At 35.9% G+C, this 12,906-nt stretch overlaps 1 pseudogene; it reads right to left on the bottom strand.

The window, feature by feature from the left end:
- Positions 1 to 5,420: 5,420 nt before the first annotated feature.
- LOC113250102 (olfactory receptor 4K3-like) lies at positions 5,421 to 6,324 on the bottom strand (annotated as a pseudogene).
- Between the last annotated feature and the right edge of the window lie 6,582 nt (positions 6,325 to 12,906).

The raw sequence follows: 12,906 nt of genomic DNA, 5'->3' as shown, positions 1-12,906 counted from the left end.
ATAACTCACAGGAGCACAAATTACTCTTTGCATTTTCAAACAACTTCAACTAATACAGATTCTTAAATAACTATACAAAATTTGAGGCTGTTTTTTTCTAAACTCACCATTTTTTAATATTCAGAATAGATCACTAATTATGAAAGTATATGGAACTATCAGTTAATTCTCTATTTAACAAGTTGTTTGACAACTGAATTAAAGTCCCAAGAAAAGTTTATGGGAAGTTGATAAAAAAGCACAGATTATAGACTTAGAATCTGCTGAAAGTATGACCTCAGACATTAATTAGACTGTCTGGATTCAAACTGATCAATTTAGAGCTAATATATAGAAACTTTTTAGGGAACTATGAAATATACAGCTTTCCTTCAATTTAAACCCGGGATATGAATAATTCAATTTTATTTTTTCTGAAAGAAAAAATATATGAGAGATGATTTAAACTCTGGAGGAAAAAGGAACAAAGAGGGAGAGTGAGGTAGATAGAAGTAATAAGGAAAGATTGAAATACATAGGTGGGAAAACAAGAAGGAGAGCCTCAGAGATAGCATGTTTCATGTATTTGGCCTATGTCTATTACTCTCACCCTTGCTTACCTCAATTCCATGGACTGAAGCCACCTTCAGTTGGCCTAGGGCAGGGAAATTATATATATATATATATATACACACACACACACGTATATATGTATATACACACATGCATACATATATAATCTTTATTATACATATCTAATATTTATATTATACAGATTTACATATCTTATTGCACAATTTTTGAACTTCTGACTTAATGTCTATGACTCAATAAGCAGATATTCTTTAAATGTCAAATAGATACTAATCTGATCTTTTCATGATTGATATCATTATTGAGCAATTACTTTGTCCACATTGTTTGTTGACAGTTTTTCCTCTAGTAACAGGTCTTGTATAACTCTTTTCTTAAGCTCAAGCTATGGGTCTCAAGTATATGTGTGTGCGCGCGTGTGTGTGCAGAATCTGTAGAAATTGCTAAACTAATTTAATGTATGTTTTGGTTTGATAACAAGAAAACCAAGCCAAATTCACTGCTAGACTATGAAAGGACTCTACATCCTGAGTATTTGCAATTCTTTCTGGTTATACAATCAGTAATATTTTACATTTTTCCTGTATTGTTGCTTAATATTTATGTTTGCAATGGATTCTTACTGGGTACATTAAATTGAAAAGGACAAACATTAAGATAGATTTCTGAGTGAGGAATCTGCCATATTCTTGAGGCTAGTAGAAAAAGGGAGAAGACTAAAGTTCTAAGCTCAAAAATTCTGAAGGACAGGGCACCTGGCTGGCTCAGCTGCAGAGCCTGTGACCCTTGATCTCAGGATTGAGTTTGAGCCCCACATTTGGGTATAGAGATCCCTTAAAAATAAAAAATCTTAAAAATTCTGAAGGGCAAAACTGAATCACCTAAAATCTTTCAGATTGAGAAGCAAGAGATCCATTAGAATCATAATTAAAATTTGGAAGGGATATATCCAAGGAGGAGGTGTAAACCAGATGTATACTAAGTCTTTTAAAAACTACAATCCGATTCAAAGAAGCTCAGTACTTGATTGGAGTGAGGTGATTACCCTTTAACTTTTTATGCCTGATAGACGAAACAGTAAGGAGTTTCTGGAGGAATATATAATGTCAAATCTATAAGATTTTTTATACACAATGCCTAAAACACATAAAATAGGAACATGCAAAGAAGCAGGGATATATGCCTCATAATTAAGGGGAAAATAGTTAAAAGAAGAACACAGAGGGCTCAATTGTTAAAATTAGTAGAGTATAAAATCACTATTTTAAAGAAGAACTTAAAGAGTTGAAAAAAATTGAGAAAACAATAAAAATTTTAACAGAGAAATGGAATATCTAAGGAAGACCCAAATGATATTTTAGAACTGAAAAAGCAACATAAAGCTATGAATTTAAGTGGGCTCACAAACAGTGAACACAGAAGAATCAGTGGACTCAAAAACAAGTCAACAGATAGCATCCAGACTGAGGTACAGAGATATAAAAGACACAAAAAAACTAAGAACATATACACACACGCACACATAGAAATAATAATTATTGTAAATAAGGTTCATGTTTCAGGTGCTCTATTTGGGGATGTTACAAAGTACACAAGACCATGTTGCTTTTAAAAAACAGTATGAAATTGGAGCCTACTCCTCGGCCTGGCCCTTGGCCCTTGGAGCCCATTGCCACCGCCTGTCTTGAGGGCCAGGGCCCGCGTGCTCGCCTGCAGCACTGGGTGGGGCAGCAACTGCTGGAGGCCAGCGTGGGGAGGATCAAGGTCTCCCAGGCAGCAGCAGAGCTGGAGCAGTATCGCATGCAGAATGCCTGCAAGGATGCCCTGCTGGTAAGTGTTCCAGCTGGAAGCAATGCCTTCCGAGAGCCCAGATCCTGTGCCTTATTCTAAAGGCTGTAGAGGAGAAGTTTGCTGAGGAACGCTTTTCAGTGCAAAGCGATGAATGCCTTCAAGTCTCAAGAAAACGCTTTTCTCCAGCCAAATGACTTTCATATATTTTAGACCTTTCCTGTGGCTTTGGTCCTGTAGTCAAAATTCTACGGAAATTGATGAGTTTGTACTCAGATAAGGAAACTGGATGAAGGAGTACACTTTAAATAATAATGGCCTGATTCTTTTGGTAAAGTGTTTTATATTTAAGATCAACAAAAGTTTGGGGCACCTGGTGGCTCAGTCTGTTAAGTGTTTGACTCTTGATCTCAGCTCAGGTCTTGATTTCAGGGTGGTGAGTTCGAGCCCCATGTGTACAAGTAGTCATGAGATTCTTTAAGAAAAAAAAAATGATACCGCCTAATACACCCCTTTCATAAAGGAATTACTAGTGTTTTTATACCCAGAATATTATGTTTGTTTTATTTACTGGATGTTTCCATTTTGGGAAGGAAACATTTTTGTCTGTTAAAAAGTTGAATATTTGTAATTTGTTGTTCCTAAAGTTTTTATACCCTAACAAAACTTGTTCTTTTTTCATGAATTTACAGTTTCTAAATGAAGACAAGCAAGTACAAAACTGGGGGAAGAATAGGCTTTATTAATCAAATCATGTCTTGATTTTTTTTTAAATGAGAAGATTGTTTTATTTGTAACACTAAGGGAGCTGCGTCTTAGCAAACTTGTTTGGAAAGATTCATGTTGTGTTGGGTATTAGATTACCTCATCCTGTGTACAAAGCAGACTTGTCTCTGTCTTCTTAAGTTCCTCTACTTTACAGTTGTGGTTATACTTAAAAAAAAATACTACATTATTTCATGTCTTTAAAAAAATGTTTTAATGTGGGGCGCCTGGGTGGTACAGCGGTTAAGCGTCTGCCCTCGGCTCACGGCGTGATCCCAGCGTTATGGGATTGAGCCACACATCAGGCTCCTCCGCTATGAGCCTGTTTCTTCCTCTCCCACTCCCCCTGCTTGTGTTCCCTCTCTCGCTGGCTGTCTCTATCTCTGTCAAATAAATAAATAAAATCTTAAAAAATAAAAATAAAATAAATAAATAAATGTTTTAATGTGACCATCAAAACATGCAAATGATTAAACACAAAGTAATGTGAAAATATGACAACCTAAATGAATTCTTAATGTCACAAGTGTTTTACTTTGATGATGTGCCTTTGATTTTATTTGGGACACTTTGGAAAGGATGTTTTGTGTTTGTAATAATCTTTGATGAGCTTGGAAATAAAATTTCTCCTTAATTCATCACTTAAAAACAGTAACAGGAACTTTGAAGTATGTCTGGTCCAGGGATTTCAGATAAGGAGATGTAAATTTGCATACCTTTTTGAGGCATACAGTTGGAAGAATTCTTAAGAAAGTTATTGATGTGGGGCCTCCAGGGCATGGGCAAGAAAGAATTCTTGAGACGTTTTGGTGCAAAAAGGTGCTTTGGGGATGTGAGGGTGATCTGGCTGCGACATCTGTCACCCCATTGATCTCCAGGGTTGATTCAGCTGATCTGGCTGGCTAGGCGGGTGTCCCCTTCCTCCCTCACTGCTCCATGTGCAACCCTCCCAAAGCTGTGCACTCGGGTGAAGAGGATGACCTTCCCTGATAGAGGAGAACCATTCTTCAGTCAAGTGTATAGGAGTAGCTGCGCTCCCCTGCTAGAACCTCCAAACAAGCTCTCAAAATGTGCTTTTGTTACAGCACGGGGATAGGACCCATCGGCAGAAAGGGCTGCACTTCTGCTGTGTGAAGCTGGTGGTTATATGCTTGGTGTTCAAGGCAGAGGGAACATGCAAGGAGTGTTAGATCACAAATGTTTTCTTCAAATTTCTACTCCTAAACTACTTTTGCGAGACTTCTATGGTGTTTTACAGTAATTTTAACTATTGGTGAGATGTACAGGCAGTCATGAGACCTTTTAAAACTGAAGCAACTGGCACATATTTGATCCTTATTGGAGCTATGCAAGCTTCAGATCAGCCTTCTGGGCTAAAGCTGAACATTCTGCTTCCATTCCTCTTCAGTTATGTTGTATGTAGTAATAACGAACAGTTCACAAACTTTGTATATAATCCAGTTGCTTACAGGCCATCTGAACACTGAAGTGAATTAAATGGATAATTTACTCTAAAATCAGACTTTTGGGCCTCACTTTCAGAAAACTTTTCCCTATTTTTATCTGAAAAAAGATAATGAACTTTCTAACCCATTTACAAATAGAAAGAAGTAAAATCCCCAAAGGCCGTTAGTATATCCATGTTTGTATTTAATTTAGCACATGTTCTGAAGGTAATTACACTGTTTCACAAATGACTAAAATATGAGGTTGAGGGGACAATACTCTCATCAGATTATAACTATGATTCATTTCTTTTCTGAGTATGATAGGGAATACTTAATTATTATCTTTACAGCTGTCTCTCCAGATAAGGTAGCTAAAATATCAACTGAGAGACTAAGTATCCATTTATAAATATAAAGAGCAACATTCAATACACTGACCTATTGACCAAAATTTAGAGATCTATGTGAAATGCTTTGCTCAAAGAAATGCTTAGCATAATAGAAAACTTTAAGATAAGGTGTTGAAGTAGCAGCACTAATACTAGTAAGTAACATTAACTTGTTATTAATTTTAAGTCATTCTTGAGCACAACCAAAATCATAGTCGTAGAGATTTGCCAAATTTTCCAGACAGGAAATCATTTTGCATTCCATGATCAACAAATGATTATGGAATATGATAGAATTGGCATAAAAGTTTTACTAGAGATACACATGATTACCATATGTGAATTGGGGAATGCTTCCCAGTCCCAAGCAACAGGACAGGCATGGCTAATTTAGACATCCTACGGTGGACATTCTGATACTGTGAGACCCTGAAATACAGAAATCCATATGCCGACATCATAGTCTCTTAATGGCATTTTTAATTTCTTTGTTCCTTAGAGTATAAATGGCTGGATTTAGGAGAGATGTGATGACAGCATAAAATACAGCAAGAAACTTGTCCACCCAGGTGATGCTGAGTGGCCACAGGTAGATAAAGATGCAAGGCCTGAAGATACACTACCACTGTAATGTGGGCAGTGCAGGTGGAGAGAGCCTTGGATGCCCCATCCTTAGAGTGAAGGCAGATGGAAAGCAGAATATAAGAGTAAGAGATTAGCAAAAGAATGAAGCAGATGGTTGCCAGTACCCCACTGTCAGCATTTATCCACATTTCTAAAACAGAGGTGTCTATGCAGGCCAACTTGATCACCAATGGAATATCACAGAAAAAGCTATCCAATTCCCTTGGTCTACAGAAGGGCAGCCTTATAATCATGGCTAGTTGGCTTATTGAATGCACAAACCCAATGATCCATGATGTCATCACTAACCCAATGCACATTTGCCTGTTCATGATGCTGAAGTAGTGAAGTGGCTTGCAGATGGCCACGTAACTGTCATAGGCCATTGACACAAGTAGCACCATCTCACCCCCTCCAAAGAAATGTCCAAAGAAAATCTGACACATGCAGCCTTCAAAAGAGATGGTCTTGTTTTCCTTGAGAAAGTCTGTGATCATTTTAGGGGTAGTGACTGAGGAAAGGCAGAAATCAGTGAATGAAAGATTGGCTAACAGGAAGTACATGGGGGAGTGGAGATGAAGGTCAGCAATAATTAGGAGCACAATGCAGATGTTGCCTAAAATGGTGATCAAATAAAGTGAAGAAAATATCACTAGTAGGAAGGCCTGGAGCTCCCATGAACTACAAAGCCCCAAAATAACAAATTCAGACACCACAGGCTGGTTTACTTCTTCCATTTAGTCCAGTTTGTTCTAAATTTATCTGAAGAAAAGACAGGCAATTAGATTTTCTGAATAAACAGTATATGAATCAGGAAGATTTCTTCTCCATTGCTGATGAAAGTGTATACTAATATAATCAGTCTAGAAAAATCTTGGCCTTATCTTGTAAAGCTCAATATTCACAAATTCTGTGGTTCATCAGTTTCACTCCCAATTCCATACCCAAGATAAACTCTTATGTATGTACATAAAGAGAAATATAATAATCCCCATAAACAAGACAATGGAATGTTATTCAGAACCATAAAAATTACAATTATAAAATGATATAGATATATCTTAGACATAGTAATGAAGGAAAAGGAGTCCAAAATGGATCCACTCAGTACAATTTTTATAAAATGAAAAGCAATAGAAAAATAACAGTATACATTGCAGGAACTCAGATAAGTGATAAAACTATATGCAGAAAGAGAAGATGTACAATGTAAATAACCTCAAGTAAGGGGAGGCGAAAGGTCATCATAGAGATGAGCACATAAGCAGTGTATGTTATTAACAACTGTTTAGATCTTGTATTAGATCTTTGGGTCATGTTTTTATCAGCATAATTTTATCATTAAATAAATAAGCAAAGAAACACAAAATGGGCTTGCAAAAATAGTGAGACTATGTTATGAATCAAGAATTATGATCAATTTGGTGTGCCTGGCTGGCTCAGTCAGTAGAGTATGCAACTCCTGACCTTGGGTTTATAAGTTCAAGCCCCACGGTGGGTATAGAAATTACTTTAAAATCTTTTTTTTAAAAAAAGAATTACGATCACTTCAATACTATAGACCTGAGGTAAAATAATATTTTTTAAAATGATATTTTATTGTGTAAGGCATGTATGTTAGAAAAATAGTTTCTATTTATAAATTGGAAAAACGGAGACAATGTTTAACACATTATTGAAGGTTAATTTTTTTAATGAATAAATAGATGAATAAGTTTTTGAAAAGAGATAGTAATACTATTTTTGACAAAAGACAAAACTTTTTGACTAATGAACATAGTTAACTAAGTACAAGAGGAGATAAACTATCAAAAAGAAGGTAGTTAAAAATCATTAAAGAATAAATGTTCCAGGCGTAAAGAAAGGATGAATCATGAGCAACAGGAAGAAATTGTTCTCTGTTCATGAAATTCAAAGCTTATGTAACCTGTAAGAAATTACTTACAGCCTGAAGTATACCTCAGCCATAGTGCATCCTGAAGTTTGGTTTTGAGTATCAAACTCTAAAATGTGTTTGGAAGCCATTGTGCCAGACATAGTATAAGACCATCGAATACACAATCTGCTGTTAGGTTTCCAATTCCAAGCAAGATGGCTTCTGAGAAACTAAAATCTGGAAATCTCCGCATGGACTAAAATGATCCAAAGTCTGTAACTAACTCTGGGGGAGACTCTGCATCAAGCTACCAGAGGAAAATATTTTTTTGAATTACAAATGAGAGTTTCAGAGTTAGGCAAATTCCTTCATTTCCCAATATCCATTGGAAGCCATTTCTGTTCAGTCTCATTTGCTTTAGCCTAAGAAGTCATGATTTTTGAAAGATGTTCCAGGAAGAACAAGAAAAGAAAATCTTTGGCAGAAGACTTTTGCAATAGCAAAGTAAATGGCAAATACAAATTAATTAGATGTCTTATCAAACAAGGTAGAGAAATTTTAAGTTTGCCTTTGAACTTGTCATTTTTGCTGTTTAAATTAATTACTTTAAAAATCGAATAATCCTATCAAGCTAGAAAATAGATTCATATTCTTTCTCTCTTTTCCTTTTTGCATTTCTCTCTTCCCAGTTTCTTTTTTCCTTCTTTTTTTTTGCCATCTGCTTCTGCCACTTTCTTTTGAAACTGTGTTTATCAGAAGGGCTTTGCACAGTGGCTCAGTTGTCTCCAGCAGCCACTACTAGTTCTTGATGACTGGTGTTCGTAGCCCTCTGTGAAAATTGGAGACCAGCTCTGCAGTGTTGTTTTCCTTTTCTCTATAACTCAGAGCTATGATGAACATTTTTAATAATTGTTTCATAGCCGTGAGGACAATCATACTTTACTGCTGAAAAGTTGAGTTAAAAGGTAAATGCCCAAAATAACACAGTTAATAGAGTCTATTTGGAGTAAGCTCCTGGAAAGAATGTTGGTGTAGAGAAAAGTTTAGTTCAGTTGAGAAGAAATAGCATTTCTATGAATCAAGAAAAATAATAAAACTCTTTATAAGAATACATGTCCTATGAAGAGGTAATTGACATAAGAAATATAAATGGTCAGTAGCTATAAGAAAAGTATTCTCTGTATCTGTAATATTCTGTTTTTGCTCTTGGCACTAACTGCTTCAAGTTTCCTCTAATTTAGTCTGTTACCCTCACCTCTGTCTATAATTAATGTGTTGTTGATATTATTGTTTAAATCTACAAAGGTGGTCAGATACCAGTGATGAAAATGACTAGAAAGTACTAAATATAGGAGGGCCTTTTAACTTCTTCTAATATGGTCAAGAAGAATTTATTGAGTTTATTTTTACTGCATACTCTGATCACTTTTGAACACTGCAGATGAAAAAGAAACAGTCTGTAGGTGCTGTAGGTTACACCAAAGAAATAAAAGCTTATTTATGTTTTCTCACTTAATACTTGCCTTAAAAGTTGTTAATATTATTTTAGTTGAATTACAAAAGGCAATATTACTGCTAAATTAAGTATATTAATAGTCATATTAATAATACTGTTATAATTTATTTTCAAGCGTGTCCTAAATGGGGGAGTTAAATCTCCCGATTCCAAGAGTATAATTTAAAAATCAAATGACTTAAAGTAGACCTACCCAAAGAGAATCAAAACTTAGGGGAAAAAAAGAAGGAAAGAAAGGAAGAAAATGAGAAAATTCCTATTTTTGTTTTTTTAGCTACTATTTTCAGGTGGTGTGGAAACTAATCTCCCTGTTTCTTTCTATGTCTCCCTCTTCCTCCCCTGAATACCCACTGTGTACCAGAAACTTTCACTCACATTGTCTAATTTAATCTCCACAATAATCCCATGAAACAGGTCTTATTAGTCTGAGGCTGACTCCCAGTGTAACCTTATAGAAGTCTCAGAGCAGAGAAATAGTGTGACTGGGGTGTACACTCAAGGTCTCTGACTTTAGTCCTTCTCTGACTTTGGTACCATTCTGCATTTCCTTCTGTTCATTTCCAAAAGCATAATTTCATCCCCATGGTAGCTGTTGACTGTTAAAACTTTTGAGAGAGTTCATTCCATATTTTCTATCAGTTTTTTTCCTGAGCTTAATTATTAACAACCAATTTTCTCCATGTTTGGAAATTTCTGTTAATTATGCCTACATATCTGTGTCTGGAACAGTCCCGTAATCCAGAAAAACTGTAGACCATGCTGACTGTGGTGCTATGAGAACACAAATGCTTCCTCAACCAGGGTATTTAGGGAGGGGTGACACTGAATAGAAGGCATTCTTTCTGATGCTATGGGGAGCCCAAAAGTCCCAAGATGTAGCTGGGTGAAGAAACCCTTGATATTTCTGGAAGCTGTGCAGAAATTCCATGCCATCCCAGTTAGTATGTATGGAAATATGATATTAAAACATTATGAAAGTGTCTTAAATGTGATAGAGGAAGGGAATTAAGGGAGCAGTTAAGAAACTTACAGAGTATAGACTGTAACTTCTTCCCAGAGGAACACCGTATTTGATCAAATTTTTTCCCATGGATAAAGCACAGTTTACATTCTAACTAGAATCTGAAATAAAATCATATTGCAGCAAAACAAATAATCCATTTTCAGTCGTGACCAGTATTCATGTAAGAGTGTGAAGCTTATATTCACTGTAGAGAATAGCCTCTGGAGGAGGAAACTACCTATGCTATGTTCCCATGGGACCTCTTAATTTCTGAGTTTCTCTGAATTGAGAATATCACCTGAAAGTGTGCCTTTTGTCAAGATCAAAGACAGACCTGGTCAGTACAATCATAAAATTTCCAATGATGGAAGTTAAGTACAGTTTTAAAACATTTCTTTGGCTACCTTTTTTTTTTTTTAAAGAAAAGTATTATTTTAGAATGAAATTGCCATTTAGTTCTAGTCCCTTTAGAAGCCAGATGATTTAGGTAGTGGTCAGAAATGCACTAGCCACATTGCATGAGAATGATGATAAAAACTTGAATAACTGCCTGATAGGAGCAAGCCAAGTAACCAAACAGTAGAAGCTCAGGTATGAGAGGTAAGACACGTGCACACAACTCAAAAAGACTAAAAACCTGAACAATGCCTCTTGGATTTATATTATTCATTAATGTTCAAGGTGGAGGAGGGAGGTGACGTTTAAATAATTATGTATGCAAATGAGTTGTTGCCAATTTAAAAAGGCATCCATAGGTATTTATCTAGGGGATGTTAGGAAAAAGATGAAGACATTCATGTCTTAAATCAGAATGCTGGATTATGTTAGAAAGGACTATTCTAAGACCACTGACTCAACAAGAATTATAATTTGGAGTTAAGTAATTATTGCACAAAAAGGAATTTACTTATACAAATAGAAATTTTCTTGAATGCTGGCCTGGGTCTTCTCCCAGACTGATAGTGTAAAGAGCAATAGGCTAGTAGCATTGGGATCCCTAATCAGCAGACAGCTCATAATTTTCAGTTTGTGCTGGCCACCTAAGTTCAGATGGGCTTCTATGAAGTAACATAGAGGCAATTAAAAACTTCGTTTTTTTTTTAATTTTGGTTTATTGTCTTTTGTATCAATTGCTTGTTTGAAAGAAAACTAGAAATTATCAAGGCAACTTAAAACGAGTCTAAGTTGTTTCTCTCACAAAATTTTGAGAAATACCATCTTTTGTTTGTCTTTGGTTTTTGGTCTAAGTAGTTTGGATAGCCAACTAGATTAATAATTTCAATGGCTTTAAAATGTACTTGTATATTTCTCCAGCTTCTAGGCAATGGGGCTCCTGTTCAATTATAATGAGAATAAAACACTGAAAACCCCACCCTGATTAATATAATTATAAATAAGGTCAAGATATCTATGAGCTAAGAATTGTTGTGCAAGGGTAATGAGGAGGTAAGAGTTAAGTGGTATAGTTATGAATGGGCTCCACTTCCCACATTTTTAACAGTACCATTTTGATGATCTCTTTGTAGGCCCTAAAGAGATGATGCTTTCTGTGTTGCTAATGATTATCTTTTGTCTAACCTCAACTTCTGGAAGCTTGGGATATATAAGGTTATGATTTCTTTAACCTGCTGTTTTCAAAGCAAAGTTTTCTTTGGTGGAATACCACCTGCTTGGTGCCTGTCATTTTCTAGCCATCATCTTCTAGCAATCTACCCACGGAAGAGACTGAGTTATGACTATGTCTTAGAAGAAATGCTAGATGTAAATACATATAGGTAAGATCCCTTACCTTAAAGAATGTACTATTACAGTAATAAATATTAGAGTAATAAAACAATGAACAGCAGAAGGTAGTATATAATTAAGGGCTACATATTTCAAAGGATTAAAAGACCAACATGGGCAGCACAGATTGGTGAAAAGTAATATGGAATATGCCAAATTTGACTGAATGGTAGATAGCCTTTCCAAAGATATAGGGAGTAAGCAGTGTAATTTCAAATAGTGAGGACCCTATTAGCATAGTGCATGAAAGAGGATAGTGAATGGTATAAACCAGAGAGCCCAGGCTTTAAAGACAGGCAAATGTAGTCTGAAATTTAGCTCTATCTGTTATAAACTATGGGAACTTAGTCAAGTTACAAACTCTGAGCCTCATATTTTTGTATCTAAAATGGGATTCTTTTATTAGCTTAATATTTGTGTGTGTGTGTGTGTGTGTGTGTGTGTGTATTTCTAGACAGTATCCAACCAAAGTAGTTCAGGTAAACAAAGAAATGCACAGTATGTAAAATGGTGATAATAGTGTACTAGATTTAGTTTATATATCACAGCAGATATTCACTCTTGCCTTCCTTGCTTTCTCTCTAGCTGTAGTATCTATGACAATGATTGTCTTTGCCTCTGCCATACAACCAAGGTCCCAATGTGGGTGGTTGTGTAGGTCCTTTGTGTCTCTCGCAGGCACGTTGTCTCCTTCCAACACTTCACCTTTGGCTTCCCACCTCTGGACTCTGTCTTAGTTTAAGTTTCCTTCTCCCAAAGAGGAGCTTGAATAGAAGACTTGTATGTAGCTAGTTTATGTGAGAAGGGGATCTCTGGAGGTAGAAATGACAGAAAAAAGGAGATGAGACAGGGAAGGAGGGAAAGGCAACATAAATGCACATTTTTGAGGTCACTGAGGAGAGCAAATGCTATGTCATGTGTCCACAATGTGCAAGGCAGTGGTCCTAGCATTGGGAATATTAGGTTGACTAAACTATGGACAAGAACTTTGAGTTTCGAGGGAAGATCAGATATCAAACAAATACTTATATAAAGAAATAGCTGAAAATTATAATTTCTGGGGAAGAAAAGGTATACCGTGTTGTGAGAGAGTGAAAGGGGGAATAATTTATTATTTAGTGTTTTTTATTTGAGTATAT

The sequence above is a fragment of the Ursus arctos genome, unplaced genomic scaffold (assembly GCF_023065955.2).
Source record: "Ursus arctos isolate Adak ecotype North America unplaced genomic scaffold, UrsArc2.0 scaffold_4, whole genome shotgun sequence".
Classification (NCBI taxonomy): Eukaryota; Metazoa; Chordata; class Mammalia; order Carnivora; family Ursidae; genus Ursus; species Ursus arctos.
This window is presented reverse-complemented; position numbering and strand designations above follow the sequence as displayed.